Source organism: Bactrocera neohumeralis, unplaced genomic scaffold (genome assembly GCF_024586455.1).
Source record: "Bactrocera neohumeralis isolate Rockhampton unplaced genomic scaffold, APGP_CSIRO_Bneo_wtdbg2-racon-allhic-juicebox.fasta_v2 cluster09, whole genome shotgun sequence".
Classification (NCBI taxonomy): domain Eukaryota; kingdom Metazoa; phylum Arthropoda; class Insecta; order Diptera; family Tephritidae; genus Bactrocera; species Bactrocera neohumeralis.
The window spans coordinates 19,826,262-19,839,230 of NW_026089622.1; the positions used below are offsets into that span (position 1 = coordinate 19,826,262).

The 12,969-nt window shown below is 39.1% G+C and overlaps 1 long non-coding RNA gene and 1 pseudogene across 1 annotated transcript; one reads left to right on the forward strand and one right to left on the reverse strand.

The window, feature by feature from the left end:
• LOC126764652 (uncharacterized) overlaps nucleotides 1–9,537 on the forward strand; it is a 12,322-nt pseudogene extending 2,785 nt beyond the window's left edge.
• A 259-nt stretch (nucleotides 9,538–9,796) lies between these two features.
• Nucleotides 9,797–12,732, reverse strand: LOC126764346 (uncharacterized). The gene is made up of 2 exons (XR_007667960.1): nucleotides 12,415–12,732; nucleotides 9,797–9,888 (listed from the first exon to the last, which is right to left on the reverse strand). It is a non-coding gene; the product is annotated as an uncharacterized LOC126764346 (long non-coding RNA).
• Between the last annotated feature and the right edge of the window lie 237 nt (nucleotides 12,733–12,969).

The window sequence follows — 12,969 nt, forward strand, 5'->3', positions numbered from 1 at the left end:
CCCCATCCACGCCATCCGCTCAAGTCGAGCCGCGTCGCATCCGATGCCCGCTATGTCGCCGAAAACATCGACTACATCACTGTGGGCTCTTTAAGGAGCTAACACCAACACAACGCCAGCGTGTTGCACAGGCACGCCGAACTACTGCAGCCCGGCCCATCAGTGGCGTCTGCACCACGTTGCGCCAACCAGGCGTGGTCCAAAACCGCCACAGCATCGCCCCGCTACTGGACTCAGCAACGTAGTGGGAACTCTCCAGCAACTACAAAGATTACTAGGCTGAATATTCGCCTAGGGGGGCCGGGATAGCTAAATGAGATAAGCCGCCCCCCCTAATGCCACTACATGAATACACCACCACCACCAATACACCACACACCCAGAACCTACATTCCACAGGACCCACACATCAACACTACCCACACGCGAGAGGACATCCACACACGCAAACACATACCACACGGGTGAAAAGGGTCAACTAAAAAGTTTAAGATCAGTCTCGTTTTGAGCTACAAACGAAGAAAACGCATCGCCGCTTGATTCTCGCTATCTCGATCGTCGCCTGCCCTATCGTCAGTGTGCTTAATATATTTTAAAACGGATATTCAATCCTATACATACATACATCCTATTTGCAATTTCGGAAATAATAACCTTTAATTCAATTGAACACAACCGAAGCCGAGTGTTTTATTTAAGACAAAAGGTAAAAGAAAGTGGTAAGTGTCTTACGGGTAAAGTGAAGTGCGCAGCTACCTAAACATATCGTAAGCAGTTTGATTTTAAGGAATTCTATACTTCGTACTAATGCAAAGCAACATGCATGGCTGAGTTCCAAGCCAAAGTAATCAAGTTTCCAACTATAATAATAGATACAATAATTATCAAACCAAGTCTTCACACATGAGCGTTGATAGTCAAAGTGCTAGACCTAGTCGGACCGAGTCAAGTTATCAGCCGATGGAGGTAGGTAATGTAGAGGACGATGTAAATTTTACCAAAATGCCTCCACCTGCAAATTGCCCTTAATAACTATAAAAATTGGCGGTCATGAAGTTACATGCCTCATTGATACAGGTTCAGATACAAGTTTAATTAAACCAAACATTTTCGATAAATATTTTCCCGAAAAAGGCGAAAGCTCTGTGCAAAGTGGGTGCCTCGCAAGTTCACAATCCAACAAAAACAACGAGATGTGCTTGAGTGGTCTTTAATCGTAATAACACCGAATTCTTGCGTCGGTGTGTGACAATAGAAACATAACTCCATCATTTCCCACTGAAGTCCAATCGACTATCATTCTAGTGGACTACTCTTTGTCAGAACACAGAATATATGAAGAAAATATTTAAAAAATTACCCTGACTCTAAGCACCTTCTCCAACAATTTTCACCCAAATCGGTTTAGCCGTTCTTCAGTTATAAATATTGTAACTAACACTACTTTCTTTTATTTATATACATAGATTGAATCACCCAATTTATTACTTAAGAAGGAACAACTCTGTCCACATTATGAAAACTTGTCTACAGATGTCGCCTTTACTTTGGCATCGATTTGTTTATTGCACGTTTATGCCAATTTAAGGTTTGAATAATGGATACTACGATGGTAGCGCAATCTATCGGATCCAATGTAAAACATTCCAAAATTAGCAATTAATTACAAATGAAAAATTAATTTAAAAAAACATTTTCCAGTGGACCAAATTGTGAATCTAAACCATCCTCGAATCTGCTTAAACACACACAAAAAATTTCATCAAAATCGGTCCAGCCGTTTAGGAGCAGTTCAATTACAAACACACGGTCAGACACGGACATATATATAAAGATTAGGAAATACAATACATTTTGAAAGAGTTAGTCCGTGTAAAAAGCAGTAATGCGCAAACGAATTCAGTGACATGGAAAACTTAGATTTATCACATTTGAATTCCGAAGAAAGCCAATTAATAAAAAATGTATTGCATGAGTTTAATGAACTATTTTTTTAAAGAAGGATACAAACTTTCTTTTACGCCCAAGGCCACGAATTGGAAATTCAGAAACAAATAAAATATTAGAGAAAGCGATTCTGCTTATAATAGTACTTTGTGGGTAGTTCCCAAAAAAACAGATAAATCTGGAAATAAGAAATGGCGCATTGTGATCGATTACCGAAAGTTTAATGAAATTACCGTTAGTGATAAATTTCCGATACCCAACATCGATGATATCATGGATAAATTGGGAAGAGCCCAATATTTTTCTTCTTTTGACTTCGCTAAAAGTTTTCACCATATACTGGTGGATGAAAATGACAAGAAAAAACAGCATTTTCTACTCCGTTAGGGCATTATGAGTTCTTGAGGATGCGAATGTATCAACGTCTCATTAATTCAGTTCTTCGAGATTTCATAAATAAGATATGCGTTGTCTATTTAGATGACATCCTAATCTTTAGTACCTCTTTGTCAGAACACATAGAAAATATGAAGAAAATATTTATAAAATTACAACAAGCGAAATTAAAAGTAAGACTGTATAAATGCAATTTTCTAAAAAAAAGAAACGGACTTTCTAGGTCATTTATTAGCCCCTGAAGAGATAAAGCCAAACCCAAATAAAATGAGAGCCTTACGGAAATTAAAGTTATCCACTTCGCAAAAACAAATAAAATCTTTCCTAGGTATCACAGGCTTCTTTAGGTAATTCATCAAATACTATTCTAAGATAGCTTAACCTATGGTCGCATATCTAAAAAAGATGCAAAAATTAACGTATGTATATAACCCAAGTTATATAACCGCCTTTGAAAAATTAAAAGACATGATTACTTACCCTATGGTCGCATATCTAAAAAACGATGCAAAAATTAACGTATATAACCCAAGTTATTAAACTGCCTTTGAAAAATTAAAAGACATGATCACAAATCCTGCCAATTTTAAGATATCTAGTTTTTAAGACAATATTTAAACTAATAACTGATGCTAGTAACTTTGCTATTGGCGCAGTTCTCACTCAAGATGAGCATCCAATTTCATAAGCTTTGAGAACATTAAACACTCGCGAAAAAAACTACTCAACTATAGAAAAAGAGTTGTTAGCGATAGATAAAGTAGCGGCGGTGGCAGTAAAATATTACATACCTTATTTATACGGAAGAGAGTTCGATCTTAAAACAGATCATCAACCGTTTAAGTGGCTGCAGAAGAAAAATTGTGGTAAGGATATAAGTCCCAGTCTAGAGCGTTGGTTAGTACAATTGGGGGAGTATGATACAAAAATCGATTATATCGGGTGATTTTTTAAGAGCTTGATAACTTTTTTTAAAAAAAAACGCATAAAATTTGCAAAATCTCATCGGTTCTTTATTTGAAACGTTAGATTGGTTCATGACATTTACTTTTTGAAGATAATTTCATTTAAATGTTGACCGCGGCTGCGTCTTAGGTGGTCCATTCGGAAAGTCCAATTTTGGGCAACTTTTTCGAGCATTTCGGCCGGAATAGCCCGAATTTCTTCGGAAATGTTGTCTTCCAAAGCTGGAATAGTTGCTGGCTTATTTCTGTAGACTTTAGACTTGACGTAGCCCCACAAAAAATAGTCTAAAGGCGTTAAATCGCATGATCTCGGTGGCCAACTTACGGGTCCATTTCTTGAGATGAATTGTTCTCCGAAGTTTTCCCTCAAAATGGCCATAGAATCGCGAGCTGTGTGGCATGTAGCGCCATCTTGTTGAAACCACATGTCAACCAAGTTCAGTTCTTCCATTTTTGGCAACAAAAAGTTTGTTAGCATCGAACGATAGCGATCGCCATTCACCGTAACGTTGCGTCCAACAGCATCTTTGAAAAAATACGGTCCAATGATTCCACCAGCGTACAAACCACACCAAACAGTGCATTTTTCGGGATGCATGGGCAGTTGGCCACAAAGATCATGCGATTTAACGCCTTTAGACTATTTTTTGTGGGGCTACGTCAAGTCTAAAGTCTACAGAAATAAGCCAGCAACTATTCCAGCTTTGGAAGACAACATTTCCGAAGAAATTCGGGCTATTCCGGCCGAAATGCTCGAAAAAGTTGCCCAAAATTGGACTTTCCGAATGGACCACCTAAGACGCAGCCGCGGTCAACATTTAAATGAAATTATCAACATATCGCTTATCTGCGTCCACGCCTCGACGTAAGGGAAGGACCATGTGACCAAAGATACCTTCTCCCATGCTTGGAGCACACCTATGAGAGCTGCCCCTGAAACGATGTCAAAATCGTACAGATAAAGAAAGAGGCTGAAATGCGTGAGTATGAAGAGCTCGATAAGCTGGCAGACAGAGGTAATGCTCGAAAATTCTACGAAAATATGCGGCGGCTTACAGAAGGTTTCACGACCGGAGCATACTCTTGTAGAACCCCCAAAGGTGATCCAGTGACCGATGCACAGAGCATACTTAAATTATGGAGGGAACACAACAAAGCAGCGGGGGCCGATGGGCTACAGGCCGAGCTATTCACGGTGGTGAAGAACTGATAAGGAGCATGCCTCAGCTTCTTTGCAAAATATGGTCGAACGAAAGCATGCCCAACGATTGGAATTTAAGTGTGCTATGCCCAATCCACAAAAAGGGAGACTTCACAATCTGCGCCAACTACCGTGGGATAAGCATCCTCAACATGCGTATAAAGTTCTATCGAGCATATTGTGTGAAAGATTAAAGCCCACCGTCAACAAACTGATTGAACCTTATCAGTGTGGCTTTAGACCTGGCAAATCAACAACCGACCAGATATTTACCTTGCGCCAAATTTTGGAACAGACCCGTGAAAGGAGAATCGACACACACCACCTCTTCGTCGATTTCAAAGCTGCTTTCGACAGCACGAAAAGGAGCTGCCTTTATGAAAACTAATACGGCTGTGTAAACTGACCTTGAGCAACACCAAAAGCTCCTTCAGGATCGGGAAGAACCTCTCCGAGCCGTTCGATACCAAACGAGGTTTCAGACAAGGCACTCACTATCGTGCGACTTCTTCAATCTGCTGCTGGAGAAAATAATTCGAGCTGCAGAAGTTAATCGAGCAGGTACAATCTTTTATAAGAGTGTACAGCTGCTGGCGTATGCCGATGATATTGATATCATCGGCCTCAATACCCGCGCCGTTAGATCTGCTTTCTCCAGACTGGACAAGGAAGCAAAGCAAATGGGTCTGGCAGTGAACGAGGGCAAGACGAAATATCTCCTGTCATCAAACAAACAGTCGTCGCACTCGCGATTTGGGTCTCACGTTAGTGTTGACAGTCATAACTTTGAAATTGTAGATAGTTTGGTGTATTTAAGAACCAGTGTAAGCACCACCAACAATGTCAGCCTGTAAATCCAACACAGGATAACTCTTGCCAACAGGTGCTACTTAAGACTGAGTATGCAATTGAGAAGCAAAGTCCTCTATCGGTGAACAAAAACCAAACTCTACATATAAGTCACAAGGTGCTATATGGTGCTGCTATATGGTGCAGAGGCATGGACGTTTACAACATCTGATGAGTCAACGTTACGAGTTTTCGAGAGAAATGTTCTGCAGAAGATTTATGGTCCTTTGCGCGTTGGCCAAGGCGAATAGCCCTGAAATAGCGCTGATGAGCTGAAATGTATGAGATACACGACGCCATTGACATAGTTCAGCGAATTAAAAGACAGCGGCTACGCTGGCTAGGTTCTGTCGTCCGAATGAACGAAAACACTCCAGCTCTGAAAGTATTCGACGTAATATCTGCCGAGGGAAGCAGAGGAAGAGGAAGACCTCTACTTCTTTGAAAAGACTAGTTGGAGAAGGACCTGGCTTTGCTTGGAACCTCCAATGGGTGCCACCTTGCGAAAAGAAGAAACGCCTGGCGTGCTGTCCTTAACTCGGTTATAACCGCGTAAACGGTTTCTACGCCAGTAAAGAAGAATAAGACATACTATTAACATGTTAAATATTAAAAAACCAATCACATAGAGTAAAATCAGCAGAATATTAGAAGTCAAGTTTTCGCTCACATTTAATAGTTTTATGGGATTTAAGCAATTTTTGGTCATGGGTTGTCACACACACAAGGCATTATTCGTGCAAAGTTGTATCCCGTAAAATTAATTGCTTCTTGATTTGTGTACTGGAAACTGAACGAATTAAGTGGAGTCTAAAATGGTGCTATATGGGAAGTAGGCGTGATTGTGGTCCGATTTCGTCCATTTTCACAATGTTGCACGTAATTTTGTCGGTCTCGAGATATGGGAAAAAGCGAGAAGTTAGAAGTTTTTAACAATACCCCAATACGGGGAGTGAGCGGAGTTATCCTTTGATTTTATCCATTTTCACACTGTCGGTAGAAGTTCTGATAATATTTTTGCTCATCTAATTTGATTGTTGTAGCTTAAGTGGTTTAGGAGATATTTACTTTAAACTTTTTAGAGGGTGCCCCTTACTTCTCCGATCCTCCGTACCAAATTAATGGTTTATATCTTAATTTATTGCTTATTTATGGCATTTTATATGTTTTCGGATAATGGCAATTTGTGGGGGTGGCAGTGGTCCAATTACGCTCATCTACAAACTCGAATATTTTTTTGTACCAAAGAACCAACATACCAAGTTTCATCGAGATATCTCAATTTTTAATCAAGTTACAGCTTGACAAACAGTCAACCGGATTTCAACTTTTCTTGTCATCCTGATCATTTATATATACATAAACTTATATTTATCTCGTTCAGTTTTAGGTAATACGTACAATCGTTATGTGAACAAAACTATAATAGTTACTCTGTACTTGTGGTTGCAAGAGTATAAAAAGAGAATAAAAAAATAAATCCCAAAGAATGTTCTTTCGAATGATAATAAAAAGTAAGGAACCTTGAAAAGGATCACCCTTTTATATACAAATGAAATATTTCATGTTGAAAAAATTGGTCAACAAAATCACACATAATTAAAAAACAGCAATTTACAATTTACACAAATTTTACTTATTACTAACACACCTTCACAAATCTACATATGAAAATGTATTCATTCAACAAATGTTAAGCAAAAGTAAAACAAAAGAGGACTAACCAAATTTTTTGGCTGTCACCGCGTCAGAGAACATATAATAGGCGTGTTTTATTTGACCAGCAAACTAAGCAATTACCTTATTTTGTATGGAAGACTTAGCCAACATAATTATGTTGGCTTATCATAAGCTATCATAGGTTGTATATTGTACTAGAGGCATTGCCAGTTCATCGCTTTCTCATTCACATTATCTATGATTTTTCCCAAAAAAAGTAGTTGGCAATAGCGAGAAACCTTTTGAAAGAAAAAAATGTAAACAATTGAAAAATAAATAAATTCACGAAATGGAAAATATTATACTAGATGCGGTAAGTAGAGATTTTATATTAAAATTAAGACGAAATTAAACTTTGTGGGGACGGCTTTAGTATACCGCGTCAGGATTTCGGGAATAAAATGGGTATGGTCGGATAGAGGAGACCCTCCAGATCACGAATATACATATATGCGGTTATAGCCGCAGGAAGCTTATAGTTTTCGAGATATTCGCGTTTAAAGTTGAAAATTTGCAATATTTTAATTACATATTTTCTTTATATAAAATTAATTTTGCACTTATATTTTTCAATTTTATATACACTAACACATCACTAATTCATTTGCACAGATTTATTTTATATAATATAGTGCAAAAATAGCTTTTAATATACATTTAAATTATTGTTGAATTATGATTATTTAAGAATAACAAATGAATTACAAACTGACAAATAATCAGTGTTACCATACTAAAATATTTTACAAACTAAAACAAAAAAAAATATAAAGAAATATTATACCCTAAATACAGGAAACGTAATCGTTGATAAACAAGAAAAAATATATAAAAAATTACAAAAAGGAGTTCTACGCGAAAAAAATTTGATACACCCCGGTGTTGGACCTACCAGGGTTATTTTTTTTATAGGTTGTTGATTTTCGTATTTGGGGTATAAACTGTTCACTTTATTACAAATGATGTCGATAAGGTAACACTGATTATTTCACAGTTTGTAATTCATTTGTTATTCTTAAATAATCATAATTCAACAATAATTTAAATGTATATTAAAAGCTATTTTTGCACTATATTATATAAAATAAATGTGTACAAATTAATTAGTGATGTGTTAGTGGATATAAAAGTGAAAAATATAAGTGCATAATTAATTTTATATATCGAAAATATGTTATTAGAATATTGCAAATTTTCAACTTTAAACGCGAATATCTCGAAAACTATAAGCTTCCTGCGGCTATAACTATATTTATCGTTGATCAGGATAATCTCCTCTATCTGACCATATCCTTTTTATCCTTGAAATCCTGGGACGGTATACTAAATTCTTCCCACTTTGTGGGTTTTCCAGTTGTTTAGTACTGTGTACACAAATTCAAATAATGAAGAGGATAAAGAAATATTGAACATCCTGGCTGTTATAGCTGCTGAATCAAGTTCGTCATCAGAGGATTCAGAACAAGAAGAGATGGAGCATCCAAAATACTCAAATTTTAAGGATACTATTAATAATTTTGAAGATGAGGATTTCAAATATCACTTTCGTTTGAGTCGCACCACTTTAGATTACTTAATAGGTATGATTGGCTTTTGTTATGAGACTTTTCTTTATGAGTATATTTTTTTGCAGGAAGATATGAAGAAAGTGAAACAACCCGTTTTGCTACTAAGTCCGAAAAAGCCAAAATTCCTGCTAAAACAATGATCTACATGTACGTATGGTATCTAAGTAATACAATTACCTACAGACAACTAGCCATATTGTTCGGTGTTACGAAGTCCACAGCATGGGCGATTGTTCGTCGGGTTGTCGCGTGGGTTATTTTAATAGGCCATGAGTTCATTAAGTGGCCAACTGCAGATGCGTTGGAAGAAACAACTGGCAAGTTTTTACAAAGAAGTCAAATAGCAGGTGTTATTGGTGCTATTGATTGCACCCACATAACAATTAACGCACCAATAAAAGGCAAGCATATATATTTTGATTGGAAACGGAATCATAGTATTGTTCTACAGGCCATTGTCGATGCTAATAAAAAATTTATTGACATTTATTGTGGGGAACCCGGATCATATCATGACTATAGAGTTTTAAAAAAGTCAGCATTTTATAGAAAAGCGAAAAGTAATATGGGAAGTTTATTTCCGTTAACGCCTAATCAAATCAGCTTTAATAAAACACATTCTGCAGCAAGAATAGTTGTGAAAAATGCATTTGGAGCACTAAAATGACGGTTTCGAAGGCTTCTTAAATTTACGGAGCGGAGAAATATATGTGCAATTTGAAATTTAGTGGCACGTGCATGCATTATGCACAACATATGTATCATAACAAACGACGATACTATTATTGAACATCAAACTGAAAGTGCCGCACCGCAGTCGAAACCTGCTAATAAGGGGGCGAGAGAAACAAGTGGAGATCATCGGAATCAGTTGCTTACCATTTTAACATGAGGAAACGAATAAATGTTTTAAAATGAGGTTTTAGAAGAACATTTTTCTAGTGCATATGTTTGTATATAATATATAAGCAACATATACAGTGGTTCAAACTCAAATAATAAAATTGTTTATAATTTTACAACATGAATGTATGTTTGTTTGTGTTTTATATAAACACGTAAATTTTTTCATTTATTCACGATATGTATATATAAAATGTACATTTTATGATAACCTTGACTGTGTATTTCCGTAAAATAAAAGAATTCAATGAAATAAAACAATATCTATTGGTTATAAAATCAATTAATTTTGCTATCTTTTATTCATAACATACTGCTGTGGAAGTTAAAGTTTTTCTACCTCTTCTTCTTAACAATTGGAGGTCTTCCTCTTCCTCTGCTTCCCCCGGCGGGTACTGCGTCGAATAATTTCAGAGCTGGAGTGTTTTCGTCCATCCGGACAACATGACCTAGACAGCGTAGCCGCTGTCTTTTAATTCGCTGAACTATGTCGATGTCGTCGTATATCTCGTACAGCTCATCGTTCCATCGAATGCGGTATTCTCCGTGGCCAACGCGAAAAGGACCATAAATCTTTCGCAAAACTTTTCTCTCGAAAACTCGCAACGTCGACTCATCCGTTGTTGACATCGTCCAAGACTCTGCACCATATAGCAGGAGGGGAATTATGAGTGACTTATAGAGTTTGGTTTTTGTTTGTCGAGAGAGGACTTTGCTTCTCAACTGCCTACTCAGTCCGAAGTAACACCTGTTGGCAAGAGTTATTCTGCGTTGGATTTCTAGGCTGACATTGTTGGTGGTGTTTATGCTGGTTCCAAGATAGACGAAATTATCTACAACTTCAAAGTTATGACTGTCAACAGTGACGTGAGTGCCAAGTCGCGAGTGCGACGACTGTTTGTTTGATGACAGGAGATATTTCGTCTCTCCCTCGTTCACTGCCAGACCCATTTCTTTCGCTTCCTTGTCCAGCCTGGAGAAAGCAGAACTAACAGCAGCTGTACACTCTTATAGAAGATGGTACCTTCTCTATTTAGTTCTGCGGCTCGAACTATTTTCTCCAGAAGCAGATTGAAAAAGTCGCACGATAGGGAATCGCCTAGTCTGAAACATCGTTTGGTATCGAACGGCTCGGAGAGGTCCTTCCCGATCCTGACGGAGCTTTTCGTGTTACTCAACGTCAGTTTACACAGCCGTATTAGATTTGCGGGGATACCAAATTCAGACATCGCGGCATAAAGACAGCTCCTTTTCGTGCTGTCGAAAGCAGCTTTGAAATCGACAAAGAGGTGGTGTGTGTCGATTCTCCTTTCACGGGTCTTTTCCAAGATTTGGCGCATGGTGAATATCTGGTCGGTTGTTGATTTGCCAGGTCTAAAGCCACACTGATAAGGTCCAATCAGTTTGTTGACGGTGGGCTTTAATCTTTCACACAATACGCTCGATAGAACCTTATATGCGATGTTGAGGAGGCTAATCCCACGGTAGTTGGCACAGATTGTGGGGTCTCCTTTTTTATGGATTGGGCATAGCACACTTAAATTCCAATCGTTGGGCATGCTTTCGTCCGACCATATTTTGCAAAGAAGCTGAAGCGTGCTCTTTATCAGTTCTTCACCGCCGTGTTTGAATAGCTCGGCCGGCAATCCGTCGGCCCCTGCCGCTTTGTTGTTCTTCAGGCGGGCGATTGCTATTCGATCTTATTCATGGTCGGGTAATGGAACATCTGCTCCATCGTCATCGATTGGGGAATCGGGTTCTCCTTCTCCTGGTGTTGTGCGTTCGCTGCCATTCAGCAGGCTGGAGAAGTGTTTCCTCCATAATTTAAGTATGCTCTGGGCATCGGTGACTAGATCACCTTTGAGGGTTCTACAAGAGTATGCTCCGGTCTTGAAACCTTCTGTACGCCGCCGCATTTTTTCGTAGAATTTTCGAGCATTACCCCTGTCAGCCAGCTTATCAAGCTCTTCGTACTCACGCATTTCGGCCTCTTTCTTCTTCTGTCTACAAATGCGTCTCGCTTCCCTCTTCAACTCTCGGTATCTATCCCATCCCGCACGTGTAGTGGTCGATCGAAACGTTGCGAGGTAGGCATCCTGTTTTCTCTCCGCTGCGACACGGCACTCCTCGTCGTACCAGCTGTTCTTTTGCACTTTCCGAAAACCAATGGTTTCGGTTGCAGCTGTACGTAATCAGTTTGAAGTTCCGTCCCACAGTTCCCTTATACCGAGTTGTTGACGAGTGCTCTCAGAGAGCAGGAGTGCAAGCCGAGTAGAAAATCGTTCGGCTGTCTGTTGTGATTGCAGCTTCTCGACGTCGAACCTTCCTTGTGTTTGGTGGCGTGCGTTTTTTGCTGCACAGAGGCGGGTGCGAATCTTAGCTGCAACAAGATAGTGATCCGAGTCGATGTTAGGACCTCGGAGTGCACGTACATCTAGAACACTGGAGACGTGTCTTCCGTCTATCACAACATGATCGATCTGGTTGGTAGTTTTTCGATCCGGAGACAGCCAGGTAGCTTGATGAATCTTCTTATGCTGGAATCTAGTACTACAGATAACCATATTTCGGCACCCGGCGAAGTCAATCAGCCTCAACCCATTTGGGGATGTTTCGTCGTGGAGGCTGAATTTACCGACCGCAGTGCCAAATATACCTTCTTTGCCCATCCTGGCGTTAAAGTCGCCAATCACGATTTTGACATCGTGGCGGGGGCAGCCTTCATAAGTGCGCTCCAAGCACTCATAAAAGGGATCTTTGGTCACATCGTCCTTCTCTTCCGTCGAAGCGTGGGCGCAACTCAGCGATATGTTGAAAAACCTCGCTTTGATGCGGATTGTGGCTAGACGTTCATTCACCGCAGTACCTCTATTTTTAGTTTTTTTTGTTCGATTTCCATCTGGAGATCTCGTTTTTCCAGCAAATCCTGCATCTTACTTTGTATATTCGCGTAGAACTTTGCCTTTTCTTCTGTGCTTTTTCTTTTGAGCTCGATTATTTGTTCAAGATATCGTTCTCTAGCGCTTTTCCGATAACGGGAATATGGAGTAGTATTTGCTGTGTTCGGCTCTTGTGAATACACTTCAGTTGGTGTGCACATGCTACGATTTAACACAGACCGGCTCTGCCTAGAGGTACTTGACATATCATCGAGCATTGCTTCAAAATCAGTCGACTCTTTTAAAAACTGGGCCCGAATCGCGGCAGTCGTGAGCGAGCAAGTAATCGTATCGAATGAAATTTCGTAACGTGTTGAGTGTGCGGATCGTCGCACTCGATGCGAAACGAATAGAAATTTTATGAAATAACTTCCCTGGTGTAGCTCTAAATGACATTTTCGAATGACGAAATAAAACAAAAGAAGAAAGTATTTGAATTGGAATTGGACGTAAAAATTCCAATTTATTATACGTTTGTATAT